Source organism: Peromyscus californicus, unplaced genomic scaffold (assembly GCF_007827085.1).
Source record: "Peromyscus californicus insignis strain IS unplaced genomic scaffold, ASM782708v3 Scaffold_18__1_contigs__length_77618521, whole genome shotgun sequence".
Lineage (NCBI taxonomy): Eukaryota > Metazoa > Chordata > Mammalia > Rodentia > Cricetidae > Peromyscus > Peromyscus californicus.
This window is the reverse complement of record NW_026294480.1, coordinates 16,848,527-16,875,531: the sequence shown is the minus strand read 5'-3', so window position 1 is coordinate 16,875,531 and position 27,005 is coordinate 16,848,527. Positions and strand designations below refer to the sequence as shown.

The 27,005-nt window shown below is 35.5% G+C and overlaps 1 protein-coding gene across 2 annotated transcripts in view; it reads left to right on the top strand.

Moving 5' to 3' along the window:
• Nucleotides 1-14,254: 14,254 nt before the first annotated feature.
• Cdh18 (cadherin 18) overlaps nucleotides 14,255-27,005 on the top strand; it is an 845,179-nt gene continuing 832,428 nt past the window's right edge. For both annotated transcript variants that reach the window (XM_052743062.1, XM_052743063.1), the window contains exon 1: nucleotides 14,255-14,523. The gene's annotated coding sequence lies outside the window, so the exon portion shown is untranslated. The remainder of the gene's footprint in view (nucleotides 14,524-27,005) is intronic.

Here is a 27,005-nt window from a genome sequence, read left to right as displayed (position 1 = left end):
TCAGAAACAAGACACAAAAAGACTATATATATGGAAAATTTTGTGAAAATGTAAATTTGAATCATAAGGAAGATATCAAGCAATAAACTTCCAAGTTGACTTCAAATGAACAGTGGTTCTGAAAGCAATTCATAGAAATTTTTTTGGGTGGAACATTTGCAGAATTGTCACAGTTTACTAATATTTTAAAAATGTTTCCTTTTTGTCGATTAGAAGTTGTATTGTTTGTAATTAGAATTCCTTCGATCCACGATACCCACTGTGAAGAGAAAACATAGTCACACTGGGACAGTTTGATTCTAAAACAGAGTAATTGCAAAGGTATAAGAGTGATGCAAAGAGAGAAAAGTGAAGCTAGAGCTGGCTAGGCAAGGATGTATGCAAAGAAGCAGCTGGTCTTATGTGGAAGCATTGGGGAAGGGAACCAGTTAGCAGGAATCCAAAAAAGAATCAACTTAGTTCCATCCATTTGCCGGCAAACCTCATGATGTCATTGTTTTTCTCTGCTGAGTAGTACTCCATTGTGTATATGTACCACATTTTATTTATCCATTCTTCAGCTGAAGGGCATCTAGGTTGTTTTCAGGTTCTGGCTATTACAGATAATGCTGCTATGAACATAGTTGAGCATGTGTCTTTGTGGTATGATTGAGCATTTCTTGAATATATACCCAAGAGTGGTATAGCTGGATCTTGACTGGCAATGGTCGAGAGTGCCTGAGCAAGAGGAGGGATTGTATGAGCGAAGAGATATTGAGACCATAATTGGAAAAAGCAAAGGGACAAATAGCCAAACTAGTAGAAATGCATGAACTGTGAACCAATGGCTGAGGATCCTCCATGGAACTGGACTAGGCCCTCTGGATAAGGCAAACAGTTGAGGAGCTTGAACTGTTTGGGAGGCCCCCAGGCAGTGGAGCCAGGACCTGTCCTTGGTGCATGGGCTGGGTTTTTGGAGCCTGGGGCCTATGCTGGGAAACTTTGCTTAGCCTTGGTATAGGGAGGAGGGGACTGGACCTGCCTTGGTTGAGTCTACCAGGCTGGACTGACTCCTCAGTGGAGGCCTTGCCTTGGAGGAGGTAGGAATGGAGGGTGGACTTGGGAGGAGGGAAGACGGGGGAATCTGTGGCTGATATGTGAAATTAAGTTAATTATAAAATAAAAATATTTTAAAAAAGAATCAACTTAACTCTCAAACACAAAAGCATGTTCAGTTAATGTGCACAGGTCTAAGATGACAACCTACAATGCACCCAAGTGAGGAAATAAGCTCATGTTAGTTTCCATGCCCCTTTCACTGTCTTGTACTTTACAGTCACTTCTTCTATTTTGATGAATGGAGATCTAGTGAAAGGAAGACTGCAAAGGAGACTAAACAAGAACCTTGACAGTGACCTTGGCTATCCAGCTGACTGAAAAGTAAGCTGGTCATGAATCTGTTGAGTACCTGGAACACCCCTTTCTGTCCCTTTCTCTCACTGCCTTTCCTCAAATTCCTCACTAGAGTATCTGTAACTCTCTCCTTTGTATCCCCTGAGTTCTCTGTCCCAGCGACATCCCTTAAAAATGAGTACGCTTGAAAGTGGAGCTAAACGACTCCCGCTGTTCTCTGTAATAGTTTCTATCAAGAAAAGATAGGGCAATGACTTGTGAAGGAAGAAAAGACATTTTTTTTAAATTTTTCGGAAGGAGTATAAAATTGGGTCAGAGTAGTTTCCTCAGCTTCTCCCAGAAGCAATTTTATATGAATTTAATATTATCCTTACAATGTGGGACAGCTAATGGAGTAATCAGAAACAGACTTCAATGGTTAGGTAGCTATAGAAACAATGGTCTGTGGACTGATGACATTTTAATTGAAATGGGAAGACCAAGACCATATGTGAATAACCTGAATGCAAATAAAACCAATCAAATCATTGGCCAAAGGTAACACTGAAAATACAGAAATTCTGTTATTTATATATATTTATTTATATATATAAATATTTATATATATGTGTGTTATTTATATATAAATATATAAATTATGTTTATATATATACACACATATATATTAATCTTTTATCACTGGAAACCTAGACTTTTGACAATAAATATAAAGACATCTATGACAGGATACATAACTTAATATAATCCTTAACTGTTTGAAATGTCATCTAATGTTTATTTTGAGTAAATATTTAAAGATAAATATTAATAATTGATTTGCTTAACACATTAACTACATTGAGTGCAATCTTACTACATTCCAGCTCAAGTACAAATTTTCTATATATGTTTTGTTTTGAATTATTCTATCTCTTCAGAGGTAAACATGATTGAAGTTTAAAGACTGCTATGAAAATATCCTTAATTGAAATTTTATTATTTCCCCTTACAACTCTAAAACTTCACTTTCTTATTTAATGACACATACATGCAAAGTATTTTGACAAATGTGAATCAAACTTGTAGTGGATAATTTTATATATTTAATTTTCATATTTTTTTAATTATAAAGGTGGCCATCAGATTGACATCATATTTTTCTTGTGCACATGACACATATTCTATGTTCCATAAACTTATAATTAACTTCATGCGAATTTATTGCTTTCATTTACTTCTTTTTCATTTACCTTAGTTCAGTTCTCAAAGTTCACCTGACCCCAATCCCTTCACTGATCTCAATTCTAGTCTGTAAAATAGTTGAGTGGTGCTTCATTAGAAGTTCAAACTCAAGTTCGTTCACCTTCTTTCATGGAACTTGAAGTGCAAAGGGACATCAAGTTTGGATTTGCTGGAATTGATTCACAAACTGAGCATCTTTTCCTTCCGTTCCTACTTTTTGGAGGATAACCATGTTAGTTATCTGTGGTTCTCCTTCTTCCTCAGTATTGTAGGATGCTGATCTAACAGTGGGGAAGGAGCTAAAGCAAGGAACTGGATTTGGACAGCTGTGGATACCACATAGATAGCCTTCTGGGAGATTTCAGTGAGACAACTCAACTTAATTCCAGAGTATGTAGCATATATAGGTTTAGGGACTGTAGCTGGGGAATCACCTAATTCGCATTAAACAGCACACTACTATCATAAGGCTTTGTATGTGGCAGTGGGGTCCTATAACAAAGCTCCTACTACAAGTCTGAGTTATCATCTGTGCAACAGTCAGAAAGCTTCCAGCAGGGAACGTTCCTAAGAGTCAGGCTAGAGATTAATCAGACATTAAGACTTACAGACAGCTTTCAGGTAAGGTCAGTCCTCTAGGCCTAGAGGGATTCTCCAGATAAGGGCAGCTAGAGAGCAGGAAGTCTCACTGGGATATCTACTTTTAAGTGATTTCTAGTTTTTTTTCTCTCCTTTTAAATGACAGGTTTAGGCAAAATGATGACTCATTCCATCTCAATTTCTGTGTGCATGCATGTTTCTATATGTTTCTACATACCTGTGAATCTACATACTTACGTGTTCATATGTATAGGATAACTCAATGATTTTCCCTATGTGTATGGTCCTTGATGTACCTCCTAGGTATGAAGCTACAACAAGCTTGCATTTGTATTATTTAAGTATGCCTTGATCCCCCGGCCTTTTCAGTAGCACCTTAATATATTTCTTTGTGAAATCCACATTGGATTTCTTGTTTTCCTTCAAATTGATAGACAGTGCTGCTCATTTCACTTATGCTTTCTCTTATCTGTGAGAATATTGATTTTTGCCCTTACTTTCTTTTCTCTTCACAGCTTCAAGCTACCACTTTGAGTTTTTAGTCTCATTTTTACCATTTTACATCATGGAAGCTGTGATATCTTCCCCTTTGTATGTATAATTCAAACGTAAATGGCTATCAAGCTAAAGTATATCTGAAATATTCTTCATAAAGTGAACAAGACCCCACTATCATTTCTAAATTCTATAGAACTTCCTAAACTCCGATTATTTTAGAATTACTGTAATCTCTTCCAGAAATCAAAGTGCACTAAAACATCTCAGTAAATATGTCTTTTGAGGAAAGATTATCCACTTTCCTATAAGATAACATGATAAATCCTTTTAATAAAATGTCACCAGTCAATAAATACCATTGCCATAGATATGCAGTTGTTGGTGAATTCTGTGAGGTTTCTAATGTCTGCATGAAATACTATACATTGATCCTTCACAACATCAAGTTATTTCTTTCAGTAGATTGAATGACCAAGGCAAGAAGTACATGTTGAAGTAATTCAATGACAACCCAGATCACAGGCAAATGTATCTGAAGCTGTGCAATAGGCAGACATTTCTACAACAATCTGAAATAACAACCAGAAGCTTTTGCTGCATTGAAAGCATGTGCTAGGCACAGTGTCTGTGCACATTTCTCTTCTGTCTGGAGAAATCTAATCCAACTTCACCAAGCCACTTAGCACCACGGGCCCTCTCAGATGCTCATAGCTTCTCTCCCAGTGTTTTCTCACCTCTATCTTGGAACTGGAAACCAGCTATGTGAAGAAAAGATCTAAAAGGAGATAAGACTACAGTATTGCAGTAACACCTGCCTCAGGTTTCATACCATATTCCTTATTTCATATCAACATCCGTTTAAATTTAAATCAGGTAGTAGTCTATAGTTCATGCATTCAGGTTATACATGTGGCTTATTTTCTATTTCTGTAACTAAAGATTTATATTTATGCTACAGAAATTAAATTCTTAACAGATAAAGATTTCATTTCACTTCTATAATCATTATTCTTATAAATACACCTGACAATTTTTAATGACTTGAATATGTTTTATTATTTTTTTTACTTTTTCATGTATGTATGAAATATACTATGGTCATATATACCTGTTTCCTTCATTACCTACCATTGCCTCTCATTCTCCTTCCAATAATCCTTTTCTCTTCCTCATTCTCCTATTTTCCTATATTTCCGTGTGTGTGTGTGTGTGTGTGTGTGTGTGTGTGTGTGTGTGTGTGTGTGTTGCACAACATTCTCTGACAATATTCTCTGTTGGACATAAAGTTTCCATTAAGAGGGGATGTTTTGTAGATTTTCTATTTAAGTGAGAAGCATTAGTCACCTATTCTCAGCACATTGACCAGAGAGTTTTTGCATTAATATCACACACGCGCGCGCGCGCACACACACACACACACACACACACACACACACACACACACACACACACACACACAAAGCTTCACAGATTAAGGCTGAAGGCAGCATTAATCCATGAGTATAAAGATGCATATATAGAAGACAGTTCAATTACATGAACACTTACCAAAATATTAGTAGTTACCTTACCGAAGGGCCTATGACATATCAGCCATAAGCTTTTGACCAGAGTCATAGTGCCAGCCATGTGTTTATTGCTGTGGAATGGGCCTTAGATCCAGTGAGAAAAGGGTTGATTACTCCTTAAACAGTTGAGTCACTGCTTCAATGGAGCATATATCCTGCCTGGCAAGGTGGAATTTTTTTGTGGCACACAGGGATCAAATCTGATAGGGCTACAGATGGGTCATTTCCTCCAGCATTCTGCATAGCATGCTCTGGGACAGTAAGCATAAACCACAGGGATATTTCAGTTTGATATTTTTTGTTTCTTCTTTCCAAACATCTGCAGTGTTTTCAGCAAGAACCTTGCCATTTTGTTCTGGTGGTCAGAAGGAAAAATGGCCATGGCCCCCATTGTTATGAGAGTTCTCCCTGGCCCAAAACTCAGGTATTATGAAACTGGCACTGGAATTTCTGTTTTGAAAATCTAGCTTTTTTGAGTCTTTCTTTTAAGACTGTAAACACAGTGATTTTCCAACATATTGCAAGTTCGGATTGGTGCCAACAATTTTCTTGGACATCACTTTGTTGCTATCCTGTTTCAATTAAACAACCAATACTCAGAGAAGATTAACAGCTCATATTTCACCCTATATTCTGAGAGCTTCACTGAACTGATCTAAGTTAAGTCACTATATTAATAAATATACATGTCATGCCAGTTTTTGTGTCTTAAATTTTTTCATGGTATTTTAGTCTATTAGACAGAGGTTAAATAATTAATATAAATTTTACCTTACCAATTTTTCCCTTTTTCATTTCCTTAGCTGAGTTCCTGTTTCCTTGTGTTTCAATATACCATTTTGTGATTTAAGTTTTATTTTTTACTTCAGTCTTTTATGATCCACCTTAAAAGCCTGTGGACATAAAATTAGGCTCAACTATACTACTCATTATAATTTTAATTGTTTAAACTATTTTTTACTTGTTTAAATATTTTTTAAACAGGATCTCACTACTTAGTTGAATTGACCTGAATCTTGTTATGTAAATCAGCCTGGCCTTCAACATACAAAACTACCTGCATCTGCTTCCTAGGTGCTGGCATGAAAGACGTATGCAACAACACCTGGCTCATTTTTTATTTATATTTATTTGTATTTGAAGATTTTTACCATGTAAGTGGTGTTTATACTGTGTCTCTATGTATGGGTATGTGAACATAAGTTCAAGTGTCTAGACACCAGGAAATGACATGAAATTCTCTGGTGCTGGAATAAAAGGCAGTTGTTAAATGCCAAACTTGGGTGCTAGGAATGAAACTCCAGTCTCCGCAAGAGCAGCAAGTAATTTCAACCACAGAACTATCTCTAAAGTCCTCCATTTTATTTTGATTACATTTTACAAACAGTCAGTTTTCATTGTTCCCCATACACTGATTTGATTCCAATGGAATCTTAACCTTTTCTATTTTCATTATTACCAAGGTTTTACATAACAGTCTTAGTGTAGATTATATATTAATAATTAAATACATAAAAGTCTTGTGTAATTAAAACCATATAGATTTTCCATTATTTTGGAAAAATTGCCTGAAAATTCCTGCTTATACTTCTAAATCCAAATGTACAGAGTTAGAATATAGTACAAGATGTACAATATTTTTGAATTAATAGAACTAATTCACCTAACAATTTCTCTATAAAACTTGCTTTCTTACTCAATTTTTAAAAATGCTATTACCGTATATTCACTGTTTAAAATGATGGTGTAGTAGCTGGTTCTGCATGTCAACTTGACAGAGGATGTAGTCCTCAGAGAGCAAGGAGCTTCAGTTGAGGAAATGCCTCTGCGATCTGTCAAGCATTTTCTCAATCAGTGATTGATTATGGAGGTCTCAGCCTATCTCCACGTCGCTTTTGTTAATTGCCAAACTTGGGTGCTAGGAATCAAACTCCAGTCTCTGCAAGAGCAGCAAGTAATCTCAACCACAGAACTATCTCTAAAGTCCTCCATTTTATTTTGATTACATTTTACAATCTTAAATCTGTGAAACAGATGGGTTTCGCAATGACTTTTCTTCAAGTATATCTTTACTTAGCCATGCTTGTTCATTTTATCTTCTCATGCCCGCATTGCAACCCTCTTCCTCTTCTCTAATTGTTTTTCTTCTAATTTATTTTATTAGTTGAAAATGCATTGGGTGAGACTTTTTAATTAGCACATAGACTAAGGAGATTCACTGCATCATTTCCACATATACACTATTTTATATCACAGCCTCTTTCTACTTATTGTAAAATTCCTCATAAAATACATGGCCCTAATTTCTTAGGAAAATAACCTTTTACTCTCGTTGTCCTTTTATTTATTGAAGCTTCTTGGTTCCTGAGGACAGTTCAGGGAACTGGCAACCTTGGAGATGAGAACGCTAGAAACTGATGGATTGCAAGTTCACTGGGGCCCTGTACATCACCACTTGACCTCTACATGTATGTCACAACATGTGCATGCCCACACTGGTGAACACACATCACAAGCCTATAATAACAATTTTAACATTTAAACAGATAAATATATTTGCTGACTAATTTTAACAGATTTTTGTGTAATATTACACAAATGTATAGTGTAGAATTAGAAATGATGTATTCCATTCTTATTTAGGAGGGGTTTATTTCTTGGCATGTTTATTTTCTCTGGCTAAGGTGGGACACATTACCTGGCAGCCACTTTATTCATAAGGATGGTGCAAGCAAAATTGCAGAAATCTGAAGAATTACTGACCAAATACTTAAAAATTTTGTTTCTCTGTGAAGATCCAAAATCCTGGGACAGATACTTATCTCATTGAAGATAGAGTGTTTTTTCCAGCCCTTGCTCCACGACCTGATGATAAGCTATTCCAGTAACACATGAATGTTGGTCTGCCATAAGGATGATGGTTGAGCAATAATAGCTTTCTCTGTGGTAAGAGTTTAAATGGATCAATGCAATTTATCATCCAACATTTTGCTGGAAGTGTAAGCTATCAATAGATTCGAAATTTCTAAAATCATTATCTGATCATCTTTCTCATATGCAATTATTGTCCATTATGTAAGTGATGTTGGGAGCATAGATGTGTAGTTTCCATTTCTGTTATTTTTCCAGAATCAAAGCCATTAGTTTTAATCTTTCTACCTGCTCCTGTTACAAAAGCACCTTAGTTTTCTTTCTATTCCTGTAATAAACACAATAGTCAAAATCAACATGAGAGACGGGTCTATTTCAGCTTACAGTTTACAGTCCATCATGGAGAGACGTTAGGACAGGAAATCAGATTAAGAAATCAGAGGCAGGAGCTGAAGTCAAGGCCGTGGGGGAATGTTGTTTACTGACTTGGTCTCCCTGGCTTGCTCAGTTTGCTTTTTTAATAATATAACCCGATGGCACTCCCACATTGGGCTGGGTTCTTTCAAACCAATGATTAATCAAGAAAATACCCACAGAAATGCATAAAAGCCTAGCAGATGAGGTTCCTTCCTGGACAACTCTAGCTTATGCTAAATTGACAAAAAATAAGCGAACCATTACAACAATCTCCAAATCGATATCTAAATTATATTTTATTGTATTAACTTCTGATTCCTGATTGATAATACTTATCAAGAGTATTGGCATTGGTTGTTAAATATGCCTCATCACTTGTGAAAAGTGAACTCAGGCAGAAATAAAAAGAATAAGAAAGCTCTTCTGCAGCTACCTAGACCTATCTGTAGCTCTTGGTAGATAGGCAAACAGAATGCCTTTTTAGATGTAGAAAACAAGACAACATTTCCATGTTCTGACAAACTGAGGGGAGTATCTTTGAGTTCAGCTCCATCTTTAAAAACAAACAAACAAAAAAAACAAAAAAAAATCATGTTTCTTAAACTTAAGAATAACCAGCCTAAGCCAAAAGTTGAAGTGAGCAAACAGGAAAACCAACTCTCCCCTTAATGGGTTTTGTACTTATGTGCTCCCAAAGTCCCAACCCCTGTGACAATTTGTCTTAGTCATTATCTTGTTGCTATGAAGAGATGCCATAACCAAGACAACTCTTATGAAAGAAAGTGTTTAATTGGAGGCTTGCTTATCATTTCAGAAGCATAGTACTTTATCATTATGAGGTGTGGGGAGACAGGGAAGCACGTAGGCATGCACTGGAGCAGTAGTTGGGAGCTACATCCTGATCCTTATGCAGACAGAGAGAGAGAGAGAAAGAGAGAGAGAGAGAGAGAGAGAGAAAGAGAGACTTGGCCTATCATGATCTTTTGAAACATTAAAGCCCACCCCCAGTGACAAACTTCCTCGAACAAGGCCACACCTACTAGTTCATTCTCATTTTTTCAAGTAGTGCCAGTCTCTGGTGACAAAGAATTCAAATATATGCGCTTAAGGGGGTCACATTTATTCAAGCTACCACATGGCTGGTTTAAGATTATCAATGCTGAACCTGACTGCTTTCTAGTTCTAATACAGAAACTTTTAACTTTCCTGTCTCTTTTATTTTCCTGTCTTTCCTCAGTGTCTCCTCCTACTTCAAGCCAGAATATAAGTTTGTAATTAACTGGAGTCAAAGTTTGCCTCTTTGACTCTAGTCAGTTGTCCTAGAGCTATTTTATTTTCTTCTTTAAGATTATTTATCTAGAACCGTAAGAATCTGAACAAAAATAGTAGAAGAAATTTAAGTCCACCGTGGCTCTCATGTTGCAACTGGAAATATAATTAAACTCTTTAATTTTTTCCCTAAGATATTAAGGCCATAGACTCATAGACCCTTCTCCAAATACTATCTAAAAGTAAGCATTTTTTTTCTTCTATGAGTTGTTGTTGAATCAATTCTTTAAATTTTCTCATCTGCTTGCAACTGCATTACTGAAGTATGGTTCACCTGAAATCTATTTCAACAAATCTATATATTGAAACAATCTTTATTGTTTAAATCAGTAAGTTATTTTACTCCAGTTGTAATTATTAATATTAAAGCCCAAACAACATATTATTACAACTTCATAAATTTATTTTTAATTTATAAATTCATTATAGGTTTCTGAATTAATGCATCAATAATATATACTTAAATATACTGAAGTATATTTCACTTGAAATCTATTCTAGCAAATCTATATATTGGTTCTGAAAACTACTTTACTGTTTAAAGTATTAGGTTATTTTATTTCAGTGTTAATTATTAATATTAATGCTCAACATACTACATTTCATACAATTTTAATATATTTCTGAATTAAAATATATTGATGATGTAATATAAGTATATTATATCTGAATACATAAATACATATATATTTACATAGCGGCTTCAAAAACGTTGAAGAATCTGCAGACCTCAAAGAGGCATTAAGGCAGAGAGCTAATGTAAATATTAAGAATAACTGATGATAGTTGAGTTAGTAACACATCAGTTTTGACATGCTAGTGGCATTTAGAGCTGAACTGTAGGTTTGCAGGGTTCAACTATGAGCCTGATAGAGAAGAGCCTATGAGGAACAGGACCTCTGAAGTCAGATACAGGGTGGGTGGAAATGAAAGACTCAGTAAAATGACAAAGAGAAATTCGAGTTGGACATATTAATCCATGTAGAAGAAGATGAGATGAAGGCTTGGGACAGTCAGAAATTCTTTACCTGTGGTTATCTTCACACTCATGCTAAACAGTGAAGTGAAAAGCAAGTGTGGCCAGTGAGGTGACTACCACCCACACAGTGTTGGCTGCTTGCCTTTCCCTTTATGGATTCCACACCTGAGTCTTCCATCCTTTGTCACTCCAATTGCTCACTTCATTCTCGGGTCTGTTCTTTCTGGTGTGGTTTGTTTTGTTAAAAATTGATTTTACTTTTAATTTGTGTGTGTGTGTGTGTGTGTGTGTGTGTGTGTGTGTGTGTGTGTGTGTGTTTGGCATATGTACATTCAGATGAAAGTGACAGGAGCAGTGAACCGTGCTTCGTGGATGCTGAAATAAAAACTCTGTTCGAAGTTCTCTGCAGGGAGGTGAGCAATCCCTCTTCTAAGGTTTTAGTATGCCTATGTGCTTCCATGCTCCCAACACACTTGACATGTTCATTCGGTGTTAGCTCCTCTTTTTAGGAGCAGACTGAAGTGCCTCATGTTTGGCATTGGAGAATAGTTGCTTCTAAATAACAACATGGTGCAGAGTCATCATGCCTCTGCATTTGCCAAATTCTGCTTCCTAAAGTGCAGTCCCTGGGAAAGGGTTGAAAGGCAAGTTTTATAATTCCGAGTAACTCAGAGTGGAGCCAGCCTGATCTCTGCTGGACTAAAGCTGCTTACGACACTGTTCCATCCCTAGTGACCTTGAAACCGTCAATGTCTAGGGAACTACTGAAACCTTGGATACCATCTCATTATCATACGATGGTGATCTAGTTACTTCAAACAGTCATTATTTATGTATTTTCCATTGAATAAATACATTTCAAACAACTTCTATATAACTCAATTTAAAAAAGGGTAATTTTCAGAAAAACATGTTGAAGAATACTTGCTTGTTTCTGTCATTCAGCTAATAGTGCAGTAGGAATATATATATATGTATATATATATATATATATATATATATATATATATATAAACAAAAAGAGGTTTAGTATAAATATAATTAGATTAAAATACATTTGGAGATTAAAAACACAAAATATATGTATATATGACATTTATTACCATCCACTTTTTTTCAGTTACTGATCATGCTAGGAAATGTGAAATTTCTCTAGGTGGCAACAGTCTTTAACAGGTTGAAAATCCATCTGCAGTGCTACTTCAGACTTTCGGTTTCATCTCAAACCTGTTCATCCCCACTCCAAGGGCAAAGGTTGTGCTATTCGCTACACCTGGTTGATTGTCTCCTTCACCTGCATCTCAAGCAAGTAAAACTAATCATTTAGCTTTACCAGGATTCCTATTGCTGAGTTAAACATGCCTGAGTTGTCTTCTAAACACTTTAAAAAGCCCTCCTGTTACTCAGTTACTCTTACCTGAGCAGTGGAGTTACTCCAGATTGTCCATCTTTCCCTTCTTTTTCACTTTTCTCTCCTTTGTCCTAAATGTTGCAGCCAACCTTCTTCCACTAACTCTCCCCGCGTCCATCTTTTGACCTTGTGGTTTTGCTCTTGCTATAACTTCTCTAAGACCTTTTCTTCAACTTGTAAAATATTTTCTACTCTCTGGGAGAAGGATTGTTGGAATTCATGCTCTTTTTCTTCTTTTTAAAATGTCATGCTATATATTACATAGTTCGCCTTCTGTTCTGAAGAGTGATATCTTGTTCATGGGTACTTGATGCTCTTTGAATTACTTTTGAAAGGAGATGGAGAGCTTACTGCCTGGTATTTGATTACTTGAGAATTCCTTACTACTCACCAGACTTGTAAGCTCCTGGCTGATTAATTAGAGAACAATACACCAAAATGACCAAGATCACAAAATAGCCTGTTCCTACTCTAGTGATTTACTTGTCTATTAATGAAACCAAAGGTTTGAAACAAAGAATTGCCTAATATTTGCTGAATTGAATCAATTATTTCCAGAAACCTTTCCTTAAGTAGATGTTACTATATATTATAATTTGATGTTAATTGAGAGTAACTATGTATTTATGCATATTTTATGGCCTCTTTGCTAGTCTCAATTCATTTTAGCAGAAATTACATACTTCTGTATCTGTTGACATTGAAGTTTGATACTACTGCTTGGCTTTAATAGCTGTTGGGAACTGAATTATAGTAAAGTATTCTACAGTTTTCTTAATAAGTGTAGTGGTGGATTATAAAAAAGAAAAAAGCCACAAAAGTCTGGTTGATTAAGAAGTATAAAATAAGAAAAGTAGTAATCATTGTAGCAGAAACTGAGAAAGAATAGGGTTATAAGACCCTGGGTTCTCTTGGCTTCTTTTCTTCCTAACTTCTTTAGTCTTTCTGGCAGCATGTGGGCAGTGAAAGACCAATCTGGTCTCCAAAGGCTTGTTTTGCGTTTCTTTATTCTGCCCCATCATAGTAGCCGAGCAATAAAAGTGTCACTTTAAGAAGGAAATGGTCTTAACCTTGAGCGTTTGAACTAGGTGTGAGATGTTCTGTTTGATTCCTTCTGAGATCTATTTGTAGATTTATATTTAAAAAATGTATTATATACCAGCATCTGACTCAGATCTTCTTTCAAAAATATCTACAAATATCATCTGTCATTTCTATGAGAAACAAAAATATTGATCCCAGTTTTTCAAGAACAAAACGAATTACTCAGCATCTTTCAACATGCTGGACCTTCTTTAACTGATCTGAGACACGAGTTGCTTTAGGCTTTGTTGTCTGTAGTCAAGAGAAGATTCCAATGTAGGCAACTGTGCCACTAATTATATATATATATATATATATATATATATATATATATATGTGTGTGTGTGTGTGTGTGTGTGTGTGTGTGTGTGTGTGTGTGTGTGTATACATATATATGTGTATATATATAGATATAATATACATGCATATAAAATACTGTATTACACATTGCTATTTTGCAATGTGTCTCAAATAATGACAGAAAAGGTTACTATGCATAATTATAAACTGCTATCAGTTGGAAAGGAAGGGTTAAAGTTTTAAATGCAAAAATCTGCAATAACACTGAGCTTGCTTTGAGCCTCTGCTCTCTCAAATCCTATCGCTAAGGGAGATAAAATAATGAACAATACTTGACTAAACTGCTGGCAAAACTCTTATTGTTTGTACCACTCTTGGAAAAAGGCTCTTGGGACCAGCAGTGGGATCCTTGCTATTGATTGGCTGGTTAAATAGGGGACTATTAGCTTCAGACAGGCTAGATTGATTACATAGCAGCAGCAGGAGCTAAGACTTAGAGCTGAGTGAGCATCAGGGAGAGAGAGAGAGAGAGAGAGAGAGAGAGAGAGAGAGAGAGAGAGAGAGAGAGAGAGAGAGAGAGAGAGAGAGAGAGAGAGAGAGAGAGAATCACTCTGTGGCTGCTGGTACCGGATAATCCTGCTTCCCAGCTGCCTCAGTCAACAACTTACTGAGCTGCTTTTTCTTTTACAAAAGGATGTCAGCTCTGAGAGCCAGCGAGAAATAACAGACTTCACCTTGGAACAGCTCAACACACTCGTGCAGCATTAAAGCAGATTTGAAGAGAAAACAAAAATCAAGCCCTAACCCAGCCCTGCTTCTATCTACATTGCAGAGAGAACAGTTCCATCCTCCAGGTAAGGAAATTATTATCATATTTTTTTCATGTGTTTCCTTTCAGATAGCCACGGTAAGATACATAGCAGCTAAGCTTGCTTTTAAAACTGAGTTTGCAGTAGAACGTTAGAGTTGGTGCTGTAATATGTTTAAATGAATGCATTTGCATATTTATCCACAGGTACATTCACTTTTTAATACAATCATCACACGATGTATTTATGTAGCACATTCTCCAATTATAGAAGATAATTAAGCCAAATCTATCCTAAAAATAGGAAGGTCATTTTAGTACTGGTATAACAACACGTTCAAAAATGTTGCTTTTTTGTTGTTAAATAACTTTGATAATGAAAACATATCAAGAAGTACCACTATTGCATGAGCTCTGAATTTTAATTTAATGCGGACATAGGAGCTACCCTTCACTTATTCTTTGTGAAATCTGCCTTCTAAGTGCAGTTTTAACTTTTCAGAGTAAGCATGCTGTCTGGGTCCCAACAATATGACATTAGACTGCCCTTTTATTATGACTGTGGATGTTGTGTTTGTTATTGAAGGAGTCCTGTGCTAAGGAAGGAAATTTGAGTCCGGACATGCTTAGGTATTCTAGAGTTCACTGCTGAACTGCTGCAGTCCTATCAATTAATATTTAAAGTGTCAGGGGCGGTATGTGCAGGCAAAGTGCCTGTGAACACATGTGGTCTTTCCAATATAAAATTCTCTTCTGGGAGCAGGGTTTTAAAAAATGATTTCTCAAGAAACCGATGGAATGGAACAGGAATAATGGCTGGAGCAATGCAGTACTGATGAAAATGACTGACCTTAGGGTGTGGGTCGAAATATTAACTGCGAAGGGAGAACATGGTCATGAAAGGGGTTTATTTCTTGCTTGTGGGAAGTAAAATGATTTGTGATATTAATGTGTTAGGGTATTTACTTTTGGGTCAACGAAGAGCTAATTTATTGTGAGAGTTGCTCTGTCATTTAGAGTGCTATTCTCTGGGTTTCTCCTTTTATCCGAGAACATATGACTATGTGATGAGTGATCAAAACTTTTTAATATGTTATTCCATTTTTAAAATAATTATGGTGGGCCACCTTGCACAGCCTTGGTGCAGGGGGAGGGGTTTGGTCCTGCCTCAACTGAATGTACCAGGCTCTGCTGATCCCCATGGGAGGCTTTCCCTTATGGGAGGAGGGGAAGTGGGGAGGGTTGCGGGGGTGGGGGTGAAGGCTGGAGGTGCTGGAGGAGAGAAGAGAGGGGGATCTGTGGTTGGTGTGTAAAATGAATAAAAGATTCCTTAATAAAAATGAAGAAAATTATTACAAGTTTGCCAAGCCTCTTGGGAGGGAAATAGCTGATTTAAGAATATAACTTACTTTGAACTGTTATATTGTGTTTTATTTTACCTTTAAAATTACTTAAAATAAAAAAATCATATATGCAAAATATAGTCCTTCATTATATTACATTGTCTTTCAATTATAATTGCAGAGGCTTGGGTAGTTATATTGGTCAGGACAATACCATAAGAGAATAACAATAACGCAAATAGAAATTACATCAAATATGGCTTGACTAAAGTTACGTATCTGTATTGGTATGTTCTTATGGGGTATCGGTTCTCTTGTTTTGAATTGAGTAACTTGGACGGATTTTTATGTTTATTTCTTCTGATTATTGTGAGTGAGATCCAATGATCAAATTGTGAAATGAAGGCACCCTAGCACACACTTTTATTGATGCACCAGCATTATCTTTAACAGAAACTCAGCACTTGTTTTAAATCTGGTATATCCATTAGTGCATTCAACATTCTCTATTAATTGTGCTTTCTGAGGACCATGCAAAAGTTGTCAGTAGTAATATTTAAGTTTATGCAAATTATTGAATTTATCTTCTGAGAAGACATAATGTAGTGTCAACTAAATCATTTATTTGTTTTAACTATATTATATATGTTTATTTAAACATAATTTGCTTACAACACTCTACAAATCTGTTTTATAGTACAGTTTTCTTTTGCTACTTCTTTATAGGCTACATTGCATTTTTTTAATAAAAGAGACTAATCTCAGTTGCATTGTATGTTTTTTTTATTAGCTCGTCATTTGAATTTCAGTATGAGTATATGTAAATTTTCATAGTATTTTTCTATAAAAAAAAAGAACATGCTTCTTTTAAAAGTTTTTTGAAATAATGTCTTAACCCTGTACCTCTCACATCTAGACAGAGTCTTCCAGGACTCTCAATTTGCTTTGATTCTTGTTTTATTACTTATAAATTTGCAATTTCTATTAGAATATTTAATCCCCTGTATCGTTAGCAGGAAGCATTCAATGACTGGCACCAGAGAGTTCTTTTTAAATCAGCACGGCAGTTTCCTGCTATTTAATTGATATTCCCCCTGCATTCTGTATTATCTTTCTCTGCAAACAAGATCAAAGAAGACCAGTGTCCTGGAAGCGAGACACCTAAGGGTCATTCCAAGTCTGAATTCTACAGTTTACTCAATCAGTTCATCTTCGGTTTCTGTTCTTTCTTTGAATTTATAAGAGAGGTCAATTGGACCTTCCATTCACCTTCTCATTAACTCCCATAGTATCAGATGTCTCTCCTGATTACTTATTTTAACCACACTGAAAGAGAAAAATTAAGAAAGCATGTCCACTTATGTTTCTGTAGCTCTCTGAACCATTAGGGGGCTCTTTCTCCCTATGTTATGCGCAGTGGAGTACAGCAAGGTGATACAGCATTCTTGCAGCATTTGCTCCTGTTTGAAAGGCATGAGGACTACTTCAAGAGTTTTTGTAGTGCAGCCACAAAACAGACACTATGAAGATCTGTAAGAAATCTATTTTCAAAGGAAAATAAGCACACCCTATGCTTCTCATTCTTTGAATTTATTAATGCATATAAATATAATCTTAAATAGCTGAAATATTTAAAACATGAAGATTCACTGAAATTCAAAGGCTACCTTTTAAGGGGACACCATTATAAAGCAATCTAAAGAACTTATTTTTGCATTATTCTCAAATATCTGAGTCCAAGACAAGATCTCAGTGACTCTGCTTTTCAAGCAATTTACTCTCAAAAAGAACAAACAGAATCTCACTAAGGGAGAGGATTACTTATTTTCTAAAAAAAAATAATAAGTGCAGGAGAAGAGAAAATAAAATGATGGAATGAGTGTCAGTCTACATGTAATAAGTACCTTTTCAAATTCTTAAGCATGTTTTTTTCTTTATAACTATGAACTCTTATAGACATAAATAAGTGGTTATGTAATAGTAGATTATAGGACAAATGGGTCCCTTTTCTATCACTTTCAGACACTGTGCTTTTTGAGCTGAACTGTGGACTTTCTTCCAGGAAGGAAACCTACTTACTCCTTCTCTGCTGCAGCAGAGATTATTGCTTATTGCAGAATGTGTTTAGACATCCCAGAAACATGTGAGACAAGACACAAGCAATCTATTTGGTGGATAGATGCAGGCTTTATATCATTTAACTGGACATTTATATATATTGAAAGGAATAATACTTGAAGCACCTAATATAGTATAATTCATCCCAAATCTATCCAGATAGTATTAAAACAAAGCAGTAGTGATAATATAAATTATCAGCACTTTTAAGGGTGAGAATTCTGCTACTGAAAATTCATTGTCAATGGTATGAAGAATGTTTTAATAACTTTTTATTTCTTCTACAAGACATAGTCTGTTATATTAAAGAAGCATAAAGGAAAGCTGAGCAGTGATGGCATACACCTTTAATCCCAGCACTCAGGAGGTAGAGGCAAGTGATTCTCTGTGAGTTTGAGGCCAGCCTGGTCTACAGAGGGAGTTCTAGGACAGCCAGGACTATTACACAGAAAAAATCTTGTCTCCAAAAACAAAAAGACAAAAAACCCCAAAAACAGAAGCTTAGGGTTCCAGATAACAGCTAAAATTAAATATAACCATTGAATAAGATTGCAAAATTTGCATTTAATATATGTAGGTCACCTTTTGCCGAGAACAAGATTAATGTATTTGTGTATTCTATCTAACAGTGAGCAAGTGAAAATACTACTGATGTATACCATATCTTATATCACCCAGCAGGGAAATAAACCTTTTTAAAAATGTTTGTTTGTGTAAATGTGTAATTGTGGTGTGTTGGAGGGGGTAGGTTGGCGTGTGTGTGTGTGTGTGTGTGTGTGTGTGTGTGTGTGTGGATTTGAATACCTTTGAATGCAATACATACACACAGGGGTATGAGGTGTACCCTCCTCTGCATATCTGTGAATCCTGTGGAGTGGGTCAGCTGATGTGGCCTATCTATCACTCTCTACCTTGTTCAATGAGAGTACAATCTCTCTCATTGAACCTTGAGCTAGTCTAGTGGCCAGCAAGTACCAGTGATCACCTTAATTCTAACTGCCGTTGCCAGATCTAGCTAAACAGGCTTGAAGAAATATACCTATTATTTAAATGGATATTAGGGATTTGAACTCAGGTTCACAAGCTTGTGTAACATGTCTTTTTTTTTCTTCCTAGTCATCCTGCTAGTTTGAGAAAGTAAGGATGTGGGTGACATTATAAAATAGAGCAATATCAGACTTCAAAAGTAAAGAGGCTCCACCTAACCATGTCCAATGCATTGAACTGGGACACATGATACTACACGTGCAGAAATGTTTGTATATTTATCATTGCATGTCTAATGAACTAAGTGGTATGTCTTGTGAAAGTATCTCTCAGTTTTCACATTTTAAACATTTATTTATTTTTACTGTATGAAAGAGTACTTTGTCTGTTTGTACCACATTAGTTCAGTCCTTGTGAGTGCCAGAAGTGGATGTTAGATTTTTCTAGAACTGGATTTAGAGATGTGTGCGAACCACCAAGGGTGCACTGAGAATCAAACAAATCCTCTGCATGAGCAGCTAGTGCTCTTAACCACTGGGCCATCTCTCCAGCTTGAGATTGGCTTTATGCCCTCATATTTTATTTCAACACATTTTATTTCTGTATTCAATTTTTCCTCTCATCTTAGCACAAAATTACTTGTATTTGGCATCATCTCTTTTTAATTTATATAAAATCATGTTTGGCTATGACCTTAGATGTATACTAGAGGTTACTATGGCAAATTGTTTTCTGCTCATTGGAATTATTTCTTGAGTCACATAAGTTAATATTTGAACACTATTATTCATCAAACTTCAGTTATTATAAAATATGAATGAGAGGATTTTGGCAAAGATTTTCTAAGACTAATAGAAGATAATAAATGTAAGCATAATATTCATTTTATGAATCATAATATGGTTGAGGTAGATTTAAGTGTTAGTAAATGGCTACCACATATTGTCAATGCAAGTCATGGGAGATAAGTGCCAATTTTCACCCTTTTGTTGACAGAAAAAAAAATATTGAGATGTTCTAGAAATAAACAATAGTGCATAGCATGTCTAGTTTAGGCTTCCCAGTTTTGTTTCAAAATATGTTTTTGTTTCAAAAATATGTAACATGCCGTCTTTTCTTGGAATAGGCAAATTTTAGAGTGATTTTAGGTTTAGACAGAAATGTGAGTAAACACTATTGTTTCCTTATGTTCTTTTATCCTCACTTTTCATTACTATCTATACTGCTTTTCTGTTTTGAACATCTTACCTCAGTGTGGCTTCTTTAGTGTAATTGATAACTCAAAATTTACCCCGAAGGTATCATCTGTACCATTGTTTTTAGACTCTTTAGTTTTTACTAAGCTCTACCCTTCACATTATGTGTTCTATAGGTTTTATCCATTCACAGTGACAGGTGACGGCCAAATTAGTGCACCTTGCATACCTTTTACTGGCCTTGTGCGGTCCTTTGCCTGACATGTCTATGTTTACACAGTTCTTTCTGTGTAGCAGGAATTTTAACAGTTCTTATTAATAAAATCAAACCTAAGGCCAGTTATTGGGGTGAATACTGGAACATCAGAGAGAAAGAACAAGCTACAGCTAACCTCACCTGGCCAACTTCTCACCTGGTCTTGTTTCCTCAGATTGGAAGCTTCTCAGTCCTCATCCAGAATAAATCTCAGCTGAACTGTGCTGTTCAAAGCCTAAAAGCTTAACCAGCCAAATGCTGCTGGTTTCTGGTCTTCACGCCTTATACATCTTTCTGCTTTTTGCCATCACTCCCTGGGATTAAAGGCTCACTTCTTGGGATTAAAGGCATGTGTCACCATGCATGGCTGTTTCCAATGTGGCCTTGAACTCACAGAGATCCAGAGGGATTTCTACCTCTGGAATTCTATGATTAAAGTGTGAGTGCCACCATTTTCTAGCCTTTGTATCTAGTGACTGTTCTGTCTCTGACCTCAGATAAATTTATTAGGGTGCACAATATTTTGGGGAACACAATACCACCACATTTCTACCCTTAGTATTTTGTTCATCAATTTCCCTTCAGTAGACTTTAAAATGTTTTAATCATGTAAGATGGTATAGTGTTTTTGAATGGTTTTAAAATAGAGTAATAAGAATTTAAAATTGTTTATATCTTTCTATTGTTGGCTAGTTTATTTCTTTTCATTGCTAAATTATATCCTAAAAAATAGTTAAAGTGGTTTTTCATCCATTCAGTGACAGTAATATTCCTTTTTTGTTTCTAATTTGAGGAATCATCAATCAAAGTTATGTTAAGTGGACAGCATTTGTATGTACATAATTTTCAGCTACTTGAGGGAAGTCATAATGGTTATGATTACCTGTCTGTGTACTAATTAATTGCAGTTTTCTTCCCATAAGAAACTATAAGTTTATATTCCTAGTGTATTCAAATGTTGGGTTACCATTAGTAAATAATAAAGTGTTATTGTTCTACACAGTCATAAGAATTTGGTGTTTTAGACTTTCATATTATTAAAAATTATTTCTTTAATGGTTTGAGATTATAATGTAATGCCTATTTTCCCTTTCTCATTTTAAATCTTCCCATATTCCCCTCTTTCCTTTCTTTCAAATTCATCACTTACTAGCTATTCAATGTGTCTTACTGCTTATTGTTTAAAAGAACTCTCTTATTGTTTTGAGATTGTAATATGAGTACATTAAATTCCCTTCTCTTTACTCTCTCCAAACCTTCCCATAGACTCTCTTTCAAATCAGTGGTACTTTTTCTATTAATTGTTGTTATACACACAAATTTGTGAGTTGACAGAAACAGCCAGCTGCCTGGATAGTCACCTGAGATTTTTCCACAGTGCTGGAGCATCATCTTCAGCCTATAGGCTTAGCGTATCTGACAGACTCATTTGTGAAGTAGGATGTACACAAGGTCAACAGTTCAACCTCACATTGGATGAGAGCAGTCCATGTACCAGAAACACCTGAATTCCACTAGTGTCATGCCATGATTCAGGATTTTAAATTCTGGAAATTGTTGATGGTTTTTTTAATTCAGCTGTCCATTCTTCTTGGCTGTGTATATATGGCTTCATCTCAGCATCCCGTTCTTCTCCACATCCCTTATCAAATGTCAATCTACTATTGAGAGGCATGAGCTTAGTTACTCTTCAAGAATAACTGTTTCAGCTACTGTTCCATTGCACATCAGAAGCCATCGGCCCACTGCCTGTTCAGCTGCCTTCGAAGAAAAGGGCACTGTAACTTTTCCAAATGGTGAAGGCCACTTCAGGGATGGTGCCATATTGTCCTGGCCTCCGAAGATGCCTTTTGATAAAGCCATAACCACACCTGTATTGGCAAGAATCAGTAGTCCTTCGTTTCATGTCCTGTCTGTCCATTTTGTCAGCAGTTGATTCAAGGATACTTTGTTGTCCAGTGGCTAACTTTTGCCACAATGAAAGTTAACTCCATGTGCAGTTTCTTCAATGCCCATATTTTATCTGAAGTAGATTGGTACTGCCAGGAACTGACATGTCTCAAAAAAGTAAAATTTTCTAAGTTATTAAAACATTTTAAATGCCATATTTTGTAGATCTCTGAAGGGTTTGAAGATGACCTGTCTAAAATATATCTGCTCAATTTTTAAAACATATCTAATATGACTACAAGTTCTATTGTAATGTCTAACTACTAACTTTCATTTCTTTATATCCTAATAGTTGGTAATAATATCACTCAAGGATCAGAAAATTGCATTACATTGTTAAATGACTGGTACAATTAGAAATATACATATAGCATTTTCTAACAATATCAATTTCAATATATACAATTTGTATACAATATAAAATAATCCAATCCAATGTAAAGTATTTAAAACTAGTAATTGTCTTTTTCTTCTTTTATTTTCTTTCTTTCTCTCTCTTTTTATTTTAAACAAGAACCTTAAATCTAATCTCCTTTGCTTAGCCTTTTTCCTAACCCTTGACAACAACTTGTAACCAACCCCCTTAAACATTGAAAATTATCCCAGACCCAAAACCCATTAAAAAGACCAAAAAACCACCCGCCCCACACCACCTCTTTGGGAATGTGGGTGTCGTATTCTTAAAATTACTTCCTGCTGGGTATGGGCGAAGTTATCTTTATCCTGAAAGAAAAATTTTAGGTTAATTGTCAAATTCTAGGAAAGGTAACTATATCCTTCATTATCCAGTCTGTGTATAATGCCAAAGTTCAGGGTTTATCTCAAGTCCTTATTCAAGTAGTCTTTGAGACTGGATCATCTCAGCTAGGCATCTCAAAATTGCTCTGAGCACCTTGTAGTTCACAGCTGATCTGTAGATGATATTTGTCAGCTTAGTGATATTATTATTGTCCATGTGGAATTGTTGTTGTTGTGGGGCTCCATCTTATTCCTGGAAACTTCAGTTGATGTTAGGCCTGGCCGTGAATTCCTGCAGAAAACTGATAAGAGACTGGAACAAAAAGACATATATATGCAGTTAATTGAAGCCTTTCTTCTAGAATTAGTTAGTACTCTATATGACCATTCATATCTTAACAAGGTTTAAAATGTATATATATCTATATATCTATATATATTAATCTTATAAATTTTGATATAAAATTTATACTTTAAGAAAAGTTTAAAGAATCAGAATAGAATCAAAGAGTTGAGATTAGTAATAGAATAGTCCCTTAATTAAATTGGCTTTTCTCCTGTCCCATAGCAGAAGATGGCTCTTTTATTCTGGCATGATACAGGGAGTTTGCATTTTCCTTTTAACAACATGCTTGAGTTTAAAGAAGGAGAGAGCCATTCTCCAACTCCAAATTCAGCTTTAAATTTTAATTGAACTGGGACTATTAGAAGACCAATAGTGTTAAATCTTTAGAGAAAAGCAGAAACAAACATTTAGGAAGACATAAAATTTTTAGATAATATATACCCATACACTGTTTCACTCTGTTTCCTGGGATAGATGATTTGTCCCTTTTCTTCAGTTGTCTCATTTGTCCAGTGTTCTTCAGATTCCTTAACCTTCATTCTCCTAAAAGACAAGAAAAAAAAAAAAACTTTCCCCAAGACTAATTTTGGGGATGTTCCTTTTTGGCAAGTTATTATCTGATTAAATGAAAAGGCATGTGTAACTGGTATAAGTTAGTTTAAATTGGATGTTCATGCCGGTTGATGAACTATTACCTCCTCTAATTAAGAGGTTTCTCTTGTTCAAATCGAACCTTTATCAATTTTGATGGTACCCACAGCTTGTCTTCTCCTGTAGAAACAAAAGCAAAACCTCATCCCCAACGTAACACATACCCTGGTTTCCATTCTGAGGTCAGCACATCCTTAAAGTATATAGGCTGATTTAATTCTGTAGTTTTTTCTATTATCCAATGTATCTCTGCAGCTGTTGTTCCTTTCTCATTGGCATTAAGAAAATTCAAAGTTGATAGAGCATTATGCAGTCTATTTCTGGGGGTTTTTGTTACCCCTTTCTTTTTATTTAGTATATCCTTTAGAGTTCTGTTTGATCTTTCTATAACTGCTTGACCTGTAGGATTATGTGGTATGCCTATAATATGTTTTATATTGTAATAAGCAAAAAACTGTTTCATTTTAACAGAGACATATGATGGCACATTGTCAGTTTTGACTTGTGTAGGTATACCCATGATGGCCATAACTTTTAGCAAATGAATGATTACAGAATCAGCTTTTTCAGAACTCAAAGCAGTTGCCCATTGAAATCCTGAATAAGTATCGATGGTATGGTGTACATATTTCTATTTTCCAAATTCTGCAAAGTGAAACACGTCAATCTGCCAGATTTCATTCCTTTGAGTACCTTTTAGGTTACATCCTGCTGGTAATGGTGTTTGATTGTAGAAGGAACAAGTAGGACATTTCTTTACTATTTCTTTGGCTTGTTGCCAGGTTATGGAAAAATCCTTTTTTAAACCTTTACTATTGACATGATGTTTTTTTTATGAAATTCTGAGGCCTCCAGCACATTTCCTATCAATAATTTATCAATCTCATCATTGCCTTATGCTAGAGGGCCTGGCAGACCAGTATGGGATCGAATGTGAGTTATATATAAAGGATGACTCCTTTTCCTGATTGTATCTTGTAATTGAATAAATAGTGAAGTTAATTCTGAAACATCAGGGATAAATTCTGCAGTCTCAATATGTAATACTACTCTTTCAGCATACTGAGAGTCAGTTACTATGTTGAGAGGTTCTGAAAAATTCATTAATACCAACAGAATAGCATACAATTCTGATTTTTGAACTGAATTATAAGGACTTTGAACCACTTTACTTAAATTTTCTGATTTGTAACCTGCCTTTCCTTGTTTGTTGGCATCTATATAAAATGTACATACTCCAGATATGGGTTTTTCCCGTACAATTCGAGGCAAGATTCAATCATCTCTCTTTATAAGATCAATTCTATTGCTTTTGGGATATTTGCTGTTAATTTCTCCCAAAAAATTACTGCAAGCTCTTTGCCAAGGTTCACTTTCTGTCCATAATTTTTCAATGTCCTCCTTAGTTAAAGGTATAACAATTTCTGCTGGGTCTATTCCTGCTAATTGACGAAGTCTCAATTTTCCTTTCCAAATCAATTCAGAGATTTTTTCCACATAATTTTTGAATTTTTTATTTGGTAAAAATATCCATTCCAATATAATATCTTCCCTCTGCATTAAAATTCCTGTAGGAGAATGCCTAGAAGGTAAAATAACCAAAATACAATCCAGCTTTGGATCAATATGATCCACGTGAACTTCATTTAATTTCTTTTCTACCAAGACCAATTCTTTCTCAGCTTCAGGTGATAATTCTCTTGGACTATTTAAGTTCTTGTCACCTTCTAAGGTTTTGAAAAAACTATGCAGTTCATCATTTTTTACCCTAACAATAGTTCGTAGATGAGAAATGTCTCCAAATAATCTTTGAAAGTCATTAAGAGTCTGTAGTCTCTCTCTCCTAATTTGCACCTTTTGGGGTCTAATTTTTTGTAGTTCTATTTTATATCCTAAATAATTAATAGAATCTCCTCTTTGTATCTTTTCAGGAGCAATTTGTAATCCCCAGCAAGGCAAAATTTTCTTTACTTCTTCAAACATTCTTTCTAAAGTATCTGCATTTGAGTCAGCTAGTAAAATATCATCCATATAATGATAAATTATAGATTTAGGAAATTTTTTACATATCACTTCCAATGGCTGTTGTACAAAATATTGGCACAGAGTTGGGCTATTCAACATTCCCTGTGGGAAGACCCTCCATTGAAATCTTTTAACCGGTTGAGAATTAATATAAGTAGGCACTGTGAAAGCAAATCTTTCTCTGTCTTTTTCTTGTAAGGGTATTGAAAAGAAACAGTCTTTTAAATCAATAACTGTGAGAGGTCATCCTTTTGGTAACAGAGTAGGCAAAGGAATTCCAGATTGTAGAGAGTCCATTGGTTGAATTACTTTGTTAATTGCTCTAAGGTCTGTTACCATTCTCCATTTACCAGATTTCTTTTTAATAACAAATACATGAGAATTCCAAGGGCTGGTTGATTCTTCAATATGCTGAGCATTTAACTGTTCTTCTACCAGCTTTTTAAAGCCTGGAGTTTCTCTGTTGTTAAAGGCCATTTCTGGACCCATACAGGCTTGTCTGTTAACCATTTTAAAGGTAGAGCTGTTGGTGTCTTTGGAAGATCATCAGTTGTTGTACCCTGTTCTTGTATAATATGGATGGCTGGTGACCACTCAGAATAATGCCTTCTAATATTTCTCTCAGAAACATGTGCTAGTTTATGATTTGTTTCTGAGATTGGACTGATGTTAATCTGAGTATTCCATTGTTGCAACAAGTCTCGACCCCACAGGTTCATAGCTATGTTAGCCACATATGGTTTTAATTTTCCTCTCTATCCTTCTGGATCTATACATTCAAGCCATCTTGCACTCTGTTTCACCTGAGATACGTCCGTCCCAATTCCTAACAGTTGAATGCTTACCTCCTGAAGAGGCCAAGTTGGATGCCAAAATTCTGGTGCAATTATGGTAACGTCCGCACCTGTGTCTACCAGA